The 15,570-nt window shown below is 41.6% G+C and overlaps 2 long non-coding RNA genes across 3 annotated transcripts; one reads left to right on the top strand and one right to left on the bottom strand.

Moving 5' to 3' along the window:
- Positions 1 to 3,964: 3,964 nt before the first annotated feature.
- Positions 3,965 to 4,848, bottom strand: LOC122984088. Its single transcript, XR_006403830.1, has 2 exons — positions 4,575 to 4,848; positions 3,965 to 4,409 (listed from the first exon to the last, which is right to left on the bottom strand). It is a non-coding gene; the product is annotated as an uncharacterized LOC122984088 (long non-coding RNA).
- Positions 4,849 to 7,695: 2,847 nt separating this feature from the next.
- On the top strand, positions 7,696 to 14,389 carry LOC122984086. Of its 2 annotated transcripts, XR_006403828.1 has the most exons (3): positions 7,696 to 8,328; positions 8,530 to 8,737; positions 14,199 to 14,389. It is a non-coding gene; the product is annotated as an uncharacterized LOC122984086 (long non-coding RNA). The 2 variants fall into 2 exon arrangements; XR_006403827.1 differs by lacking the exon at positions 7,696 to 8,328 and having other exon boundaries at positions 8,507 to 8,737.
- The last annotated feature ends 1,181 nt before the right edge of the window (positions 14,390 to 15,570 follow it).

Raw genomic sequence — 15,570 nt, 5'->3', positions numbered from 1 at the left:
GGGGACTTGTGCTATGGCGGATCTTCTGGACCCGGTTGGCGACAAAGGTGTGAAAGCGCCGTGCATCATTATTTATGTAGCCTAAGACTACCTTTGAGTCTGTCCAGAAGTACTCTTTCCCATCAGCATAACCAAGTTCCTCTCTGAGCATATTGCTGATGGTGACTGAAACCACTGCTGCAGTTAATTCAAGCCTTGGTATTGTAGTCAATTTTGTGGGAGAAACACGGGCCTTTCCTATCACAAGAGAACAGTGAATCTCTCCTCTTTGGTTTCTGACTCTCAGATAAGAGCATTGTCCGTATCCACTGGCGCTCGCATCTGAAAAGTGATGCAACTCTGTATCTATGACCTCTCCAAAATTGGCAGGTACATAACATCGAGCTATGTTTACTTTCTGCAGGTTGGCAAAGTCGTGACGCCAGCTCTCCCACCGTGGCTTCAGCATCTCTGGTAGGGGGTCATCCCAACCAATACCTTGGTGACACATTTCCTGTAAGATCCTCTTTCCTTTGAGAACATAAGGCGCAAGGAAGCCGAGGGGGTCATATATGGAGGCAACAGTAGACAGTATGCCTCTACGTGTCGCTGGTTGGTCTTTCAAGGTGTTGTTGAATCTGAAACTATCCCCCTCTATGCTCCAGTGAATCCCTAGCGCTCGCTCCAGCGGTATAACGTTGAAGGTTAAATCCTTTGTCTTAGCATCCATCGCACATTCTGACGAGGGTACACTCTGTAGAACAGCATGGTTGTTTGACACAAATTTATGAAGACGGAGACCACCTTTGGCACATATCTCTCTTGCCTCGTGTGCCAACCGAATGGCCTTTTCCACCGTGTCTGTACTTGTGACTCCATCATCCACATAAAAGTCTCTGGTGATGAACTGGGATCCTATTGGATGTGAAAGACTGTTTTCCTTGGCTAGATATTTCAGGCCATAGTTCGCACAGCCAGGGGATGACACAGCACCGAAAAGATGTACCTTCATTCGGTATTCCTGAGGTTGTGTGTTTGTATCTCCATCTTTCCACCACAGGAAACGCAGGTAGTTGCGGTCATCCTCTTGGACATGGAACTGGTGAAACATTTTCTCTATGTCACACATGAGAGCTATGGGATGCTGTCTGAACCGTATGAGGACGCCCGTTAGGTTGTTTATCATGTCTGGCCCTGGAAGAAGGTGTTCGTTGAGGCCTTTGCCGGCGTGCTTTGCAGAACAGTCGAACACGACACGCAGTTTTTCAGGCTTTTTAGGGTGGTAGATGCCATGATGGGGAATGTACCATCGTTCACCAGGAGTTCCATCTTCGCATACCTCCTCGACATCACCTCTCTCAATGATTTCTTTCATGTATGTTGTGTAGTCTCTTTTATATTTCTCATCCCTGTAGAACTTCCGTTGTAGATGACTGAGCCTGATTTCAGCGAGTTTCCTGTTGTCAGGTAAGTGTGGCCGTTGCTTAAAGGGCAGAGGCATCTCATAATGTCCCTGGTCATTTTTCCTTATGCCTTCATTTAGTTTGCTCAGGAAAAGAAGATCCTCTTGTGAGACAGTCTTGTCGTCTCTTTTAGTGTCCTTAAAGTCCGACTCCAGGACACTTATCACATCCATCGGTGTTACTGGAGGGAGTTCCTTTACTGTGACTCTGTGACACAGACTAGAGTCTGTTTCATCAACGCATGGTGTTGAGCAGCCAACAATGCTCCACCCCAAATCTGTAAGAATGGCATAGGGCTCGTTGTCTTTTCCTGTTAATACCTGTCTGGGGGTTAGTGCTCTGGGACAGTTGTATCCAATTAGGAGTCCTACATCACAGCTAAGGAGAGGTGGCACCTTATCGGTGATTGCTGTTAAGTGGGGCCATCTCTTTGCTGTTTCATGAGTGGGTATATGGTCACGGTTCCCAGGAATGCAGTCTTTTGTATATGAAGGAGGAAGGTCGATGTGAAAGCATGAGTTGTAACCTCTCACACGGAGTCCAGCCACCCTTTGACTCTTCATGATCATGCTCTCTCCGAGCATAGTGGTAAGTTTCAGTTTCACCGGGTGGGAATCTGTTTGTAATTCATTACTTATTCCATTGTCGATGAAGGTGCTGTCACTTTGAGTGTCTAATAATGCATAGACGAGCTGTTCCTTAGATGGGTTTGTAGCGGAGGACACCCATACAGGGACGATCATGGAAGTGCTGCATGACTGACCCCCTCTAGTGACATTGAGTGCCATGGCTGCTGTGGTTTCGTTTACTGTGTTTGAAGCTGTGTTCACATTAGCTACAAGCCCTTCTCTACCTTCACGTCCTCTGCAGTTCTCATCATGGAGACAGGTAGGATGTCTTCCCTTGCATATATCACAAGTGTGGCGGTGACGACATTCCTTGGCAGTGTGACCGGGTTTCACACATCCGTAACACAGCTTATTGTCCTTCACATGTTTTCGCCGCTCCTCCAGAGACTTTTCCATAAAGTCTGCGCACTTTGGGAGTTGATGCTTGTCATCTTTGCACCACATGCAGGGGATTCTTGATTTTCCACTGCTTGATACTGATTTAACATTGTTTATGGCAGTTTGAGTGTTGAAGACATTGGCTTTGCTTCCCTTTACTTCCTTTGTGTTTCTTTTGTCCTGGAATGAGTTAGAAGAGTGAAGAGCATGTAGGGAAGTGACTGGATTGCATGCTATCTCTGCTTCTACTGAGACAAAGTTAGCGAAATCCTAAAAGGTGGGAAACTCCTTACCTCCCATGAGGGCTGTTGTGACCTGACGATTCCAACGGGATGCTAACCAGTCAGGAACTTTCTGTATCAGCTTTTGGTTTTCTTTACAGTCACTTAATATATCTAGACCCTTCACATGAGGCATGGCTTGCAGGCAGGCATTTAGGAAGTCTGAGAATGTTCTTAATCCTTCTGCATCCTTTGACTGTATTTTTGGCCATTTTGCCAGCTTGTCCCTGAAAGCTCGTTGGATGACAAATGGCTGACCGTAGCGTTGGTTGAGCTTATTCCATGCATCTCTGTATGCCTCATCATCGTTTCGATAAAAGGTGCCTTCAAGACATTTGTGAGCGGGGCCACTGACGTGCTTCTTCAGGTAATAAAGTTTATCAGCTGAAGAAATACCTTTTCTGTCTACAAGTGACTTGAATGAAGCCTTCCATTCAATGTAGTGGATTGGATCTCCACTAAACACTGTGGGCATTGGCATCGGGAGTCTGTTTATGGCTATGCTGTCTTGAATTGCTTGGGCCAGATAGGACACGTCTGTAGGGGATGCTGGTGCGACAGTGTGAGGGTTTTGGTGGTATACAGGGGGGCTCTGTTTAATTTCTCTGTCATAGATATCCAGTCTGGCACGAACTGCCTCCATGTCCCTTTCTGCTTGTAGACGCTCTAATTCAGACCTCTGCATGTCTAATTCCTTCCTATGGTGCTCCTCCATTATTCTTATTTTTTCCTTTTGCTTTCTTTCTTGCATTACTTTGTATTGAGCCTCCCTTGCAGCTAGCTCCGCAGCTGCATCAGCCCTTTTTGCAGCTATGCTTGTTGATTCAGAGTGGTGACTGGCACCTGACAAAGAGGCAGTACCATATATGGAGTAAGCATAGTCATGGGCTAGTAGCTGATGGAGCTGGTGTCTTTCACGCTCTGCATCAAAATAGCCATCTATTGCTGATAAGCGTTCATAGACTATTTTCATAATGTCTTTAGTTACAGCCTCACATGCATCTATTTTGCGTCTTAGTTCAGTAGATGGTGTGGCACGCTCTCTTATTTTATTGTAAGCTCTCATGAGTCCATCTTTTCCTTTTTCAATGGTGTCTGCCATTGCAGCCAATTCTGTTTCCGATATGTCTTTCTTTAAATTTTCTTTGGATTTTCTGATTTGAATTTTCCATTGTTCATACATGCTGAGCAGTCTTTTTTCCTTTTTACTCAATTCCTCCTTTTGGTAGGCGAGCATTTTCTCTGTGGGCACACTAGGACGTTCTGAACGACGTGGTAATGTTAACCCATCAGTGTCATCCATTTTGTGTTGAAGCTCAGCTAGTCGTTTTTCTCTGCTTTCAATTGTCTCCTTTAATTCCTGCCTTGATACGTCTTTATTTTCCTCTTGATGTAGTAAGCTCCTACTTTCCTGTATTTCCGTTTGTAGCTTTTGTATCTGTTCCTTTATGTCATCCATTTTGAGCGTAGTTGTATTCCTTAACGTCTCCTTTGACCATAACGTTCAGTGCTGCAACTTGCTGCTCTGTGTGCCGTGCCGTCGTATCGTGGATTACATAGGCAGCATGGTGTAGCAGGTACAGGCGAAGCTCTTACTGTAGCATACCCCACCGAAAGATGGTCTGACACTTGAACTGATGATTTTAGGTTTAATGACAATCCCAAAACCAACGTAAGAGCTGGGTACAAATCACAAAACAAACAATATATTAGACACCTTACATAGCTTAACATTAGCTCGTATTAAGCTAAAGCTAACTCAATTAGTTAAACAAACAGTAATATAACGTTACGTAAATTACTTTAAGAACTAACCACACATTAATATTACACTAAATGCTAACCTTGTGCCTCTTCGGGGGGTGCTAAAACATTGCATTTTTCCTTCTTAGTTCTTTCATCTTACTGTTTATCTTTACTGTTTATCTTTACTGTTGCGTGAAGCAGGAACTGGGCGAGTACCAGAATGCTGCCTTCAAAATAAAAGCCCTTCTAATCAAAATAGGAAATAAGGCACTACAAACCTGAAACAGATCAAATATGTAATAAAAACATATTGTAACAAAATGATGTTCAACAGGGCTATCTTTTCTTTAGAGCTAAGACATAAATTGGGTTATTTACAATGATGATGGCAATGATGTAAAAGACACATTTTTGACAAATTTGGTACTGTTCTATTTGATGATGCAAGCTAAAATGCTGCTATCAGCCACCACAATCCAAATTTTAATAGAGGAATTCCAAGTGGTGCATGACAGCAACATAGAGCACATCTTTTCAAAACTGAGAGATAAATTAATAAAGCTGAATATGTCAGTAACCGATATTGATAACATAATAGCTGGCCTAAACAAGAGCAACCTTCTTCGGTTGTATAATGAGAGAGTATTTAGGTCTGATGAAACCCAGGAGACATATTTCTGCAGAAATTTTAACTACGTGGCACCTAAACAAGTGTAACTGAGTAAAAATGCCAAATACTTAAATGTAGTGGCATTGCCGTCACCTTTTTGATCATTGACTGTATATAAATAGTTCACACTCCAATCCGCAAGGTGGCGGTAATGCGCCTAAAAGCAGTTTGCCAATCAACAACAAAAGAGGGGGAGGAAGAAGCGCTCCTGTCGTTTGTATATGACGTCACTGTATTCCCTATTTCACGTGTTGTCTGCTACCACAACACATGGGACATTTTAGCTCATTATTGCACTAATGTTAACTTTTAATCCCCAGAAACTGGTAAACTAAGTCAGCGAAAAGCATGTCCTCCAGCTGTCGACGGCCGGAACACTCGGCTCCTCCAGATGTGGTCAATGACTCGGTTTACTGCGGTGTATAAGTTAGCTACTAGGCTAACAGTAGGAGCGTTTTCTAACGTCTCATAACCATGGATGTATTAAACAACCGTTAATTAACGCACGGGGACGTTTATTGATGTTTACTGACCGCTTTGGCAACTTCTCAGTGGTTTCTGTTTTCTAATATTGAAATTAGCCTCAGTTTGAGTCTCAAATGTTACAGTGGTGGAAAGTAACTAACTACATTTATCCAAGTACTGTACTTCAGTACAGTTTTGAGGTACTTGAGTATTTCTATTTGATGCTACTTCATACTTCCACTCAACTACATTTCAGAGGGAAATACTGTACTTCCTACTCCACTACTTATTCTACCTATTTATTTGACAGCTTTACTTACCTTTCAGATGAAGATCTGACACGATGGATACTATAACAAGCTTTTAAAATACGACGCATGGTAAAGATGAAATCAGTGGTTTCCAACCTTTTTGGCTTTTGATGTCTTACAGTGTGTAGTCGGGGTCACATTCCAAATAGTTTTTTCCTTCTAAACTTCTCATATGGTTTCAGTTCAGTAACTGTTCAAATTGTACAATATTTCACCAAAAATCAAAGATTAGAGATAAAGTCCCAAAACTGAAAACAGATTTGTGTGTCAAAACTTTGTTTTTTCTTCTTCCCTCTGACCCTTTGGAGGGGCCTGACCCCTAGTTTGGGAACCACTGGAGTAAACTAGCTAATTGTATATAAAGTAGTTCAAACTAGCTCCACCTCCAGCAGCTACAACAGTAACATGCTGCTTACATACTGATGCTTCAGTATTAATAATCTAATCATGTCATATATAATAATATCAGTCAGTCAGTCACAAAATTAATACTTTAACTTTAATTGGGGGGTTGTCATTTTTGGGACTTTTTCTCTAATCTGAGTTTTAGTGAAATATTGGATCAGTATTTAAATGAAAACCTGAGAAGTCATCTGACCCAGTCATTAATCTGAAGTACAATGTCAGATATGAGATATGGCTAATGTCTGCATCTTTTTTAATTACTAGGAGTGTGAGCAGCAGCTTGACTTGAGAAACATGATTTCTGTTTCCATAGATAGACCCAGTGTCAACTGGAAGTTTTTTTTAACTGCTCCAGCAGGAACATGCAGAAGTGTTTGGAGGTGCCCAGCTGATTGTGGTGGGGAGCTGTGGGCTACACACACTCCACAATGCCTTCAAAAGTGGCTTCAGTGTCTGTCAGCTGGACAAAGTGCTCAAGACTTTGCATATAGTCTTTCACAATACCCCTGCTAGAAGAGACAATTTCTGCACTTTGACCAAGATATCTGTAAAAATCACTATTTGGTGGCGCTGTTAACAACTCATAGACAATCTGAAATGTGACCCCAACTACACACTGCTTTTTGTAAGATGTCAAAAGACAAAAAGGTTGGAAACCATTGGTTTCATCTTAAACAATGTGTTGTATTTTAAAAGCTTGTTATGTTATCCATTGTGTCAAATCTTCATCTGAAAAGTAACTAAAACTGTCAAAGGAATGTAGTGGAGTAGAAAGTATAAAGTAGCATAAATATTCAAGTAAAGTACAATTACTTTAAAATTGTACTTAAGTACAATACTTGAACAAATATACTGTAGTACTTACTGTAGTTGTGTCGTGAGCAGTTTTGTTGAAGTGTTAATCTGATGTGTTCTCTTCTCTGCAGTTCTACAATGAAGAGGAGGCCAAGAAATACTCCCAGAAGCAAGTTTGGATGTTATATTATACTAAATTTCACTTTCTGTGACCGCTTAACATACAGTTTTACCTTTTTTATTTCACCCAAAGTAGTTTTAAAGGACTGGTGTGTAGGATTTAGATGCATCTAGCGGTGAGGTTGCAGAAGATACAACTGAATACCCTTCCCCTTCCACTTAAGCATGTAGGAGAAACTATAGTATAACTATGGTGGGCTCTGTGGAAGGGGACCCTCTCCCTATGTAGATATAAAGGGAGAGGGTAGTCAGCTTAATCTGTTGGGACGAAAATAACCGCATGCTGTCGGGTAAAAAAGACACCGTTACAAAAAACAAAATTAAACACCAAAGGAGAGTGCTGCTTCAGTCTCTGAAAGACCTCCACGCCAACTACAATACAACCGTCCTGAAACACCATGCAGTCTCATACAGACAGTTCCTCAGATACTGCCCTTTTTATGTTACTCCAGCAAAAGAGTCCGACCGAAACACCTGTGTCTGCTATGACCACGACAATTTTAAAATGATTATTGACAAGCTCTGTCAGAAAGGCATTTTGTTGACTAACAGCATTTCGGATCTCCTGGAAGCAATTGTTTGTGACCCGGCCAACCAGAAGTGTATGTACCGCTTGTGTACTAGGTGTTGCTACAATGAAGTGGAGTTCGAGGGCCCACTAGATAATAGCATCGTCACATGGGAGCAGTGGGAGAGGATTGTTGTTACAGAGGAGGAGAAAACATCTGCAAAATATCAAAAGATTGAAAAGAGTGGCAGGATGGCAGACCTTCTCAGTCTCCTGAACAGCTGGACGCCTTCACTCGCCATCAGTTTCTCTGCTTACAGATGAACTGTGTGTTCATGTTGATTTCTCTGAAAATTATGGCTGCAAATTAAATCGCGAGATCCAGCCCTTTCACGTTGCTGGCAGCCGGAAGCAGTCGACCATCAACACTTAACAGGGACAGAGCTAACATACACACTGAAATGCTGCAAAGTCAAAATCAAGGCTAGCGTTTCCTTTTCAATGACTGAGTAATTCAGGTGATGTTTATTAAATTTCCTTGAAAAAAAAGAAACTGGCTTATCCACTCCTAAGTCATCAGGCTGTAACAGCACGGCCCCTGCACCCACAAAACTTGCATCCACTTCCAGTTTGAATGGTTTCTCCCACTGTGGTAGCATATGCTTGGTAGTGGTATTGCACAGCCATCTTGTTTCCTTTTCAATGACTGAGTAATTCAGCTGATATTTATTAAATTTCTTCAGTTCAGTTTACTTCAGTTTATTATTGCGGAGTTTGGGTGTGCGTCTCCCTCCTTTGTTGTGGCCTGCTTGTGTGATATTCTGTTAGCTTTGAGGTGGACTTCAGATGAAGAGAGACCGCTTGTTTCCTGTGGCTGTTGGAGAGGAACTGACGCCTGCTGATACAAAACCTCCTGGAAAACTTTTGGTATTTAATTAATTTACTGATTCTGATTTGTTACCAGGGTTCAATTTGTTATGCATCTATAACTATCCATTTCATTTTAATGGAAGTGTAAGTTTCCTTTAATTTTATGTCTATAAGGTATGTAAGGAAGTAGGATAAAGATACTCTGTAACTATCTTAAGCATAATAAGGATAGCTATGCACCAGTACAGCAATTCATACAAATAACTGGATATAAGTAGTAAACTGCTATGAGACCCTAAATAAATTCTGATGAGTTGTTACACTCATATGGTCTCAGTAATTATTTTATGGTAAGCTGAAGCAGTGGTTACAACTACAGTAGTAGAAGAAATTGTTTAAATGCATGGCATTCATTTTGATTTGGCATGTTGAGACTGGAACAGGGCTCGAAGGCGGGGGGTTGCTGTGCTCATGTCCCTCCTCTAGATCCCTCACACTTTTAGGCGGCCCTCCATGTAGGCGGTAATGACTCCCGATTACGCCAATCGGAGATCACCAAGATTAACGTTGAGTCGGTGTGTACATTTGCAAAAACTATGTCGGACTCCGTAATTTTCTCTGGACCGCTGCCTAATCTGACCAGTGATGACATGTATAGCCGCATGTCACAATTCAACCGCTGGTTGTCGAGGTGGTGTCCAGCAAACGATGTGGGCTTCATAGATAATTGGCAGACTTTCTGGGGAAGACCTGGTCTGATTAGGAGAGATGGCATACATCCCACTTTGGATGGAGCTGCTCTCATATCCAGAAATATGGCCCAGTTTATTAGTAAACCAAAACCATGACAACCCAGAGTTGAGACCAGGAGGCAGAGCTGCAGTCCTACACGCTTCTCTGCGCTTCCATTAGAGCAGTTACCCACCCAAAACCACATAGAGACTGTGTCTGTCCCCCGACCACTTAAATCAATTAAATCCAAAGTAAACAAAAGAAGAGTCATTCATGAAAATCTAGTAAAAATTAAAACCACTACTGCAATAGTACAACAAAATAAGGTAATTAAATGTGGACTCTTGAACATTAGATCTCTTTCATCTAAAGCCGTTTTAGTAAACGATTTAATTTCAGATCATCATATTGATTTATTTTGTCTCACTGAAACCTGGCTGTGTCATGAAGAATATGTCAGCCTTAATGAATCCACTCCCCCCAGTCATATTAATACTCATATTCCTCGAGACACTGGCCGAGGAGGTGGAGTTGCAGCCATTTTCAACTCAAGCCTAATCATTAACCCTAGACCTAAATTTAATTATAACTCATTCGAAAGCCTTGTTCTTAGTCTCTCTCAGCCAACCTGGAAAACTTTACAGCCAGTTCTATTTGTTATAGTGTATCGTCCTCCTGGCCTGTACTCTGAATTCCTATCTGAATTCTCAGAGTTTTTGTCGTATTTAGTCCTTAGTACAGATAAAGTAATTATAGTAGGTGATTTTAATATTCATGTGGACGTTGATAGTGACAGTCTCAGCACTGCATTTATCTCATTATTAGACTCAATTGGCTTCTCTCAGTGTGTAAATAATCCCACTCACCGTCTTAACCACACCCTAGACCTTGTTCTGGTTTATGGGATTGAAATTGAACATTTAATAATTTTTCCACAAAATCCTATTTTATCAGATCATTTTTTAATAACTTTTGAATTCCTATTACTGGATTACACACCATTAGACAAAAATGTCTTCACTAGATGTCTATCTGATAGTGTTGTAGATAAATTTAAGGAAGCAATTCCGTCAATACTGAATTCACTGCCATGTCTCAATACTACAGAGGACTCTTATGTTAACTTTAGTCCCTCCCAAATTGATAATCTTATTGATAGTGCTGCAGGCTCACTAAGACAAACACTCGACTCCATCGAAGAAGATAATAAAACGTAAGAGGTTAGCTCCATGGTTTAACTCCCAAACCCGCAAATTAAAGCAAACATCGCGAAAATTGGAAAGGATTTGGCGTTCCACCAAAGTAGAAGATTCTCGCTTAGTCTGGCAAGATAGTCTTAAAACATATAGGAAGGCCCTCTGTAATGCCAGAGCCGCCTATTACTCAGCATTAATAGAAGAGAATAAAAACTGCCCTAGGTTCCTTTTCAGCACTTTGGCCAGGCTGACAAAGAGTCATAACTCTACTGATCTATGTATTCCTATAGCTGTCAGTAGTAACGACTTTATGAGCTTCTTTAATGATATAAATTCTAACTATTAGAGACAAAATTAACCACCTCCTGCCCTTAACAGGCACCGTTCTCTCCCCAAACACAGGAACCTTGGTAACGGCAGTAAATCCTGACATATATTTGGACTGTTTTTCTCCAGTAGACTTGTCTGAACTAACTTCAATGATCTGTTCAGCTAAACCATCAACCTGTCTCTTAGATCCCATCCCAACTAGGCTGCTTAAGGAAGCCTTACCCTTAGTGAGCACTTCTTTACTAGATATGATCAATCTGTCTTTAGTAACAGGCTATGTACCACAGTCTTTTAAAATAGCTGTAATTAAACCTCTTCTTAAGAAGCCTACTCTTGATTCAGGTGTTTTAGCCAATTATAGACCTATATCTAACCTTCCATTCCTATCTAAGATCCTTGAGAAAGCAGTCTCTAATCAGTTATGTGACTTTCTACATAACAATAGTTTATTTGAGGATTTTCAGTCAGGATTTAGAGCGCATCATAGCACAGAGACAGCACTGGTGAAAGTCACAAATGACCTCCTAACTGCATCGGACAAAGGATTTGTCTCTATACTTGTCCTGTTAGATCTTAGTGCTGCATTCGACACAATTGACCATCAAATCCTTTTGCAGAGACTGGAACATTTAATTGGCATTAAAGGAACTGCATTAAGCTGGTTTAAGTCCTATTTATCAGACCGATTTCAGTTTGTACATGTTAATGATGAATCCTCCGTGAAGGCAAAAGTTAGACACGGAGTTCCACAAGGTTCTGTACTTGGACCAATTCTGTTCACCTTATATATGCTTCCTTTAGGTAATATTATTAGGAAACACTCCATAAATTTTCATTGTTACGCAGATGACACCCAATTATATTTATCAGTGAAGCCAGATGAACCCAATCAGTTAAACAAACTCCAAACATGCCTTAACAACATAAAGACCTGGATGACCTGCAATTTTCTACTACTAAATTCAGATAAAACTGAAGTTATTGTGCTTGGCCCTAAACACCTTAGAAACACATTATCTAATGATAAAGCTACTCTGGATGGCATTACCCTGGCCTCCAGCACCACCGTAAGGAATCTGGGAGTTATCTTTGATCAGGATATGTCCTTTAACTCCCACATAAATCAAATCTCAATTACTGCCTTTTTTCACTTACGTAATATCACAAAAATCAGGCACATCCTGTCCCTAAAAGATGCAGAAAAACTACTTCACGCATTTGTTACTTCTAGGCTGGATTATTGCAATTCCTTATTATCAGGCTGCCCTAACAAGTCTCTAAAGACTCTCCAACTGGTCCAGAATGCAGCTGCATGTGTTCTGACTAAAACTAGAAAAAGAGACCACATTTCTCCCATTTTAGCTTCACTACATTGGCTTCCTGTAAAATTTAGAATAGAATTTAAAATCCTTCTCCTAACCTACAAAGCCCTTAATGGTCAGGCACCATCATATCTTGAAGAGCTCATAACACCGTATTATCCCACTAGAACACTGCGCTCCCAGTATGCAGGCTTACTGGTGGTCCCTACAGTCTTTAAAAGTAGAATGGGAGGCAGAGCCTTCAGCTATCAGGCTCCTCTTCTATGGAACCATCTACCGGATTCAGTCCGGGGCGCAGACACCCTCTCTATGTTTAAGAGTAGGCTTAAAACTTTCCTTTTTGATAAAGCTTATAGTTAGGGCTGACCAGGCTCGCCTTGGATCAGCCCTTAGTTATGCTGCTATAGGCCTAGACTGCTGGGGGACTTCCCATGATGCACTGAGCTCCTCTCTCCTCCTCCTCCTCTCCATCTGTATGCATTCATGTAACATCAATGCATGTCACTAACTTTGCTTCTTCCCCGGAGTTTTTTGTGCTTTCTCATCTCACAGGAAAAGCTGAGTCCCGGGCCGAACCTTCGCGGTCCTTCACAGTCCTGATGGCATCCTTCCCTGGCTGTTGCTGCTCGTGCTTGTTGTTGTTGTTGTTGTGATTTTTTTTTTCTTCTGTCCCCCCTCCCCCTTTCCCTCTCTCTTTCTCTCTCTCAACCCAACCGGTCAAAGCAGATGGCCGCCCACCAAGAGCCGGGGTCTGCTTGAGGTTTCTACCCGTTAAAGGGGAGTTTTTCCTTACCGCTGTCGCCAAGTGCTTGCTCATGGGGGAATTGTTGGGTCTCTGTATATTAAAGAGTACGATCTTGACCTGCTCTATGTGAAAAGTGCCTTGAGATGACTTCTGTTGTGATATGGCGCTATATAAATAAAAATTGATTGATTGATTGATTGATTTTAAAATCGCTGCTCCGCCCATGATTGCCGACTTGGGTCACTTTTGCGTTACTACAAAATACAGTTTGGCTGTGACATTAATACACATACACCCACAGTGACTGAATAAGGACAATAAAACTTCAAATGAGTAATCCAGAACAATAAAGTGTTGGAAATAGCATGATTAAATTGTTGAATGTATTACATTTAAGCAATGGAAATGTGCATTATGCTTACTTAGCATGCATATTATATGACTGGCACCAGGAGTTTATCCACCCTTGTTTTTTCCAACGGCCTGTGTTTGTTCATGGCAACCACGCCATTATTTGATTACGGTAAATGTTTTTCTGTTTTTGATATCCATTTGATTGATCAAATATAGTACATTTATTAACCAACAATGTAGTAGATGAGGGATGAGAGGTGTATCGGTGGGGGGGAAAAAAGCTAGCTCATTGGGAAGCATTGTTGCCTCAAAGACCATCCTGGGTATGCATTTGCTGGCCAGCCAGTGCCTTTCTGTTCTGAGTTTCCTCGCATTGCTATGCTTTCCTCCCACAGTCCAACGACATTTACTTCAGGTTAATTAGTGAGTCAAAGAATATTTTTTAAAATATATTTATTTATTTTATATGTACTGTATAGACTGGTAGCCCTTCCAGGTGTACCCTGCCTCTCGCCCAGTGTAAGCAGGTATAGATACAGATGGATGGATGGGTTAGGTTAAATGTGGAAAATTTAAATGCTTACATTTTGTTCAAATGAGGGGTGCAGCATTAGATAACCCAAAATACATTTTATTGTAATGGATGGAGCTTCAATGATTTGAATGTGATTGATTATCAACTAATTATGTACCTTCCCTGTAGGCTTATTCGGATGTGCACATATAGTACATGATGCTTTTATTAACATTAAAGTGCATACAGCACCAAGTTACAACAGCTGGGGAAACATTGCTTTAAGTAATAATGTATTTTTTTTTGTGCTTGTAGGTTCATTCAGAGAATCAGCCCTGATGACTCTAAATGCAAATCAACATCACCGGTAAGCCAGAACTCTGGAAAGAGGATCCAAAGAAAAAAAACGGCACCCTGAGTCCCCACGTGGCGTCTCTCATCAGAGAGCTTGTCCACTTTGATTGGCAAAATTACTGAACTGCAACACAACAACAACATAAAGTGATTTTGATTGTATTTTATTTTTGTAATGTTTTGCTGTTCACCATGTATAAGTTTGTACAGCTGCATGTGTGATGAGTTCTTTGTAGCATTAGTACGGCCTCTAGTGAGCAGGGTCTGAGGTAGGTGCAGCTTGTGTTTGTTCTGATTTGTGAGCCCAACCTTGTCTGGCATGGGTGATAAGCATGCTTTGGTGGTACATGCTTTCATGGTTATTCAGACCCTTTCTTTTGGCCTGTGGTGAGCAGCGTCTGAGGCAGGTGTGGATCAAAGTGGGTCCAATTATGTGTAAGCTGAACCTGATTAGGGATGGGTGGTAAGCGTACATGGTTGGATGTTTTTTCAGACTCCCACTTGCCTGGCATGGTGTCTAGTGGAAATGTGAGGACACTGTCTTTGAATGTATCCCTTGACTTAATCTTCAGCACACATCCATATGTGGACGTTTTAATGCATTCCCTGACTGGATGTTGATGAGCTCTTTGTAGCTGTAATATGGCCTCTGGTGAGCAAGGTCTGAGGTGGGTGCAGCTTGTGTTTGGTCTGATTTGTGAGCGCAACCTTATCTGGGATGGGTTGGAAGCTTACATGCTTTGATGGTTGTTCAGACCCTTTCTTTCAGCCTGTGGTGAGCAGGGTCTGAGGCAGGTGTGGATCAAATTGGGACCAATTATGTGTAAGCTGAACCTGATCAGGGATGAGTGGTAAATGTAAATTGTTGGATGTCTTTTTAGACTCCCGTTTGGCTGGCAGGGTGTCTGGTGGAGATGTGAGGACACTGTCTTTGAATGTATCCCTTGACTTAATCTTGAGCACACGTCCATATTTGGACCGAGTGTTGTTCATATGTGGAGATGATTCTGCTTGAGGAGAGCTTTGTTTAATGTCAGTGCCACCTCTAGTGAGCGGGATCTGAGGTGGATATGGTATGGATTGAGTCTGACTATATGTGAGCTGCATTGTATCTGAGATGGGTTGGAAGTGTGTGCGCCATGAAGTGTGTTCAGATCCTTGCTTGACCGCATTAGCAGATTGATGCATGTATGGTGAGCTGTTTGTAGTGTTAGCACGGTCTGTGGTTAGTGTCGTTTTTGCTGGACATGTCTTTTCAGACTCCCACTGGCCTGGCATGGTGTCTGGAGGAGATGTGAGGACACTTTCTTTGAATGTATCCCTTGACTGAATCTTGAGCAAAC

The sequence above is a fragment of the Thunnus albacares genome, chromosome 6 (genome assembly GCF_914725855.1).
Source record: "Thunnus albacares chromosome 6, fThuAlb1.1, whole genome shotgun sequence".
Classification (NCBI taxonomy): Eukaryota; Metazoa; Chordata; class Actinopteri; order Scombriformes; family Scombridae; genus Thunnus; species Thunnus albacares.
Note: the sequence above shows the minus strand (reverse complement) of the source record. Positions and strands in the feature narration are given on the sequence as shown.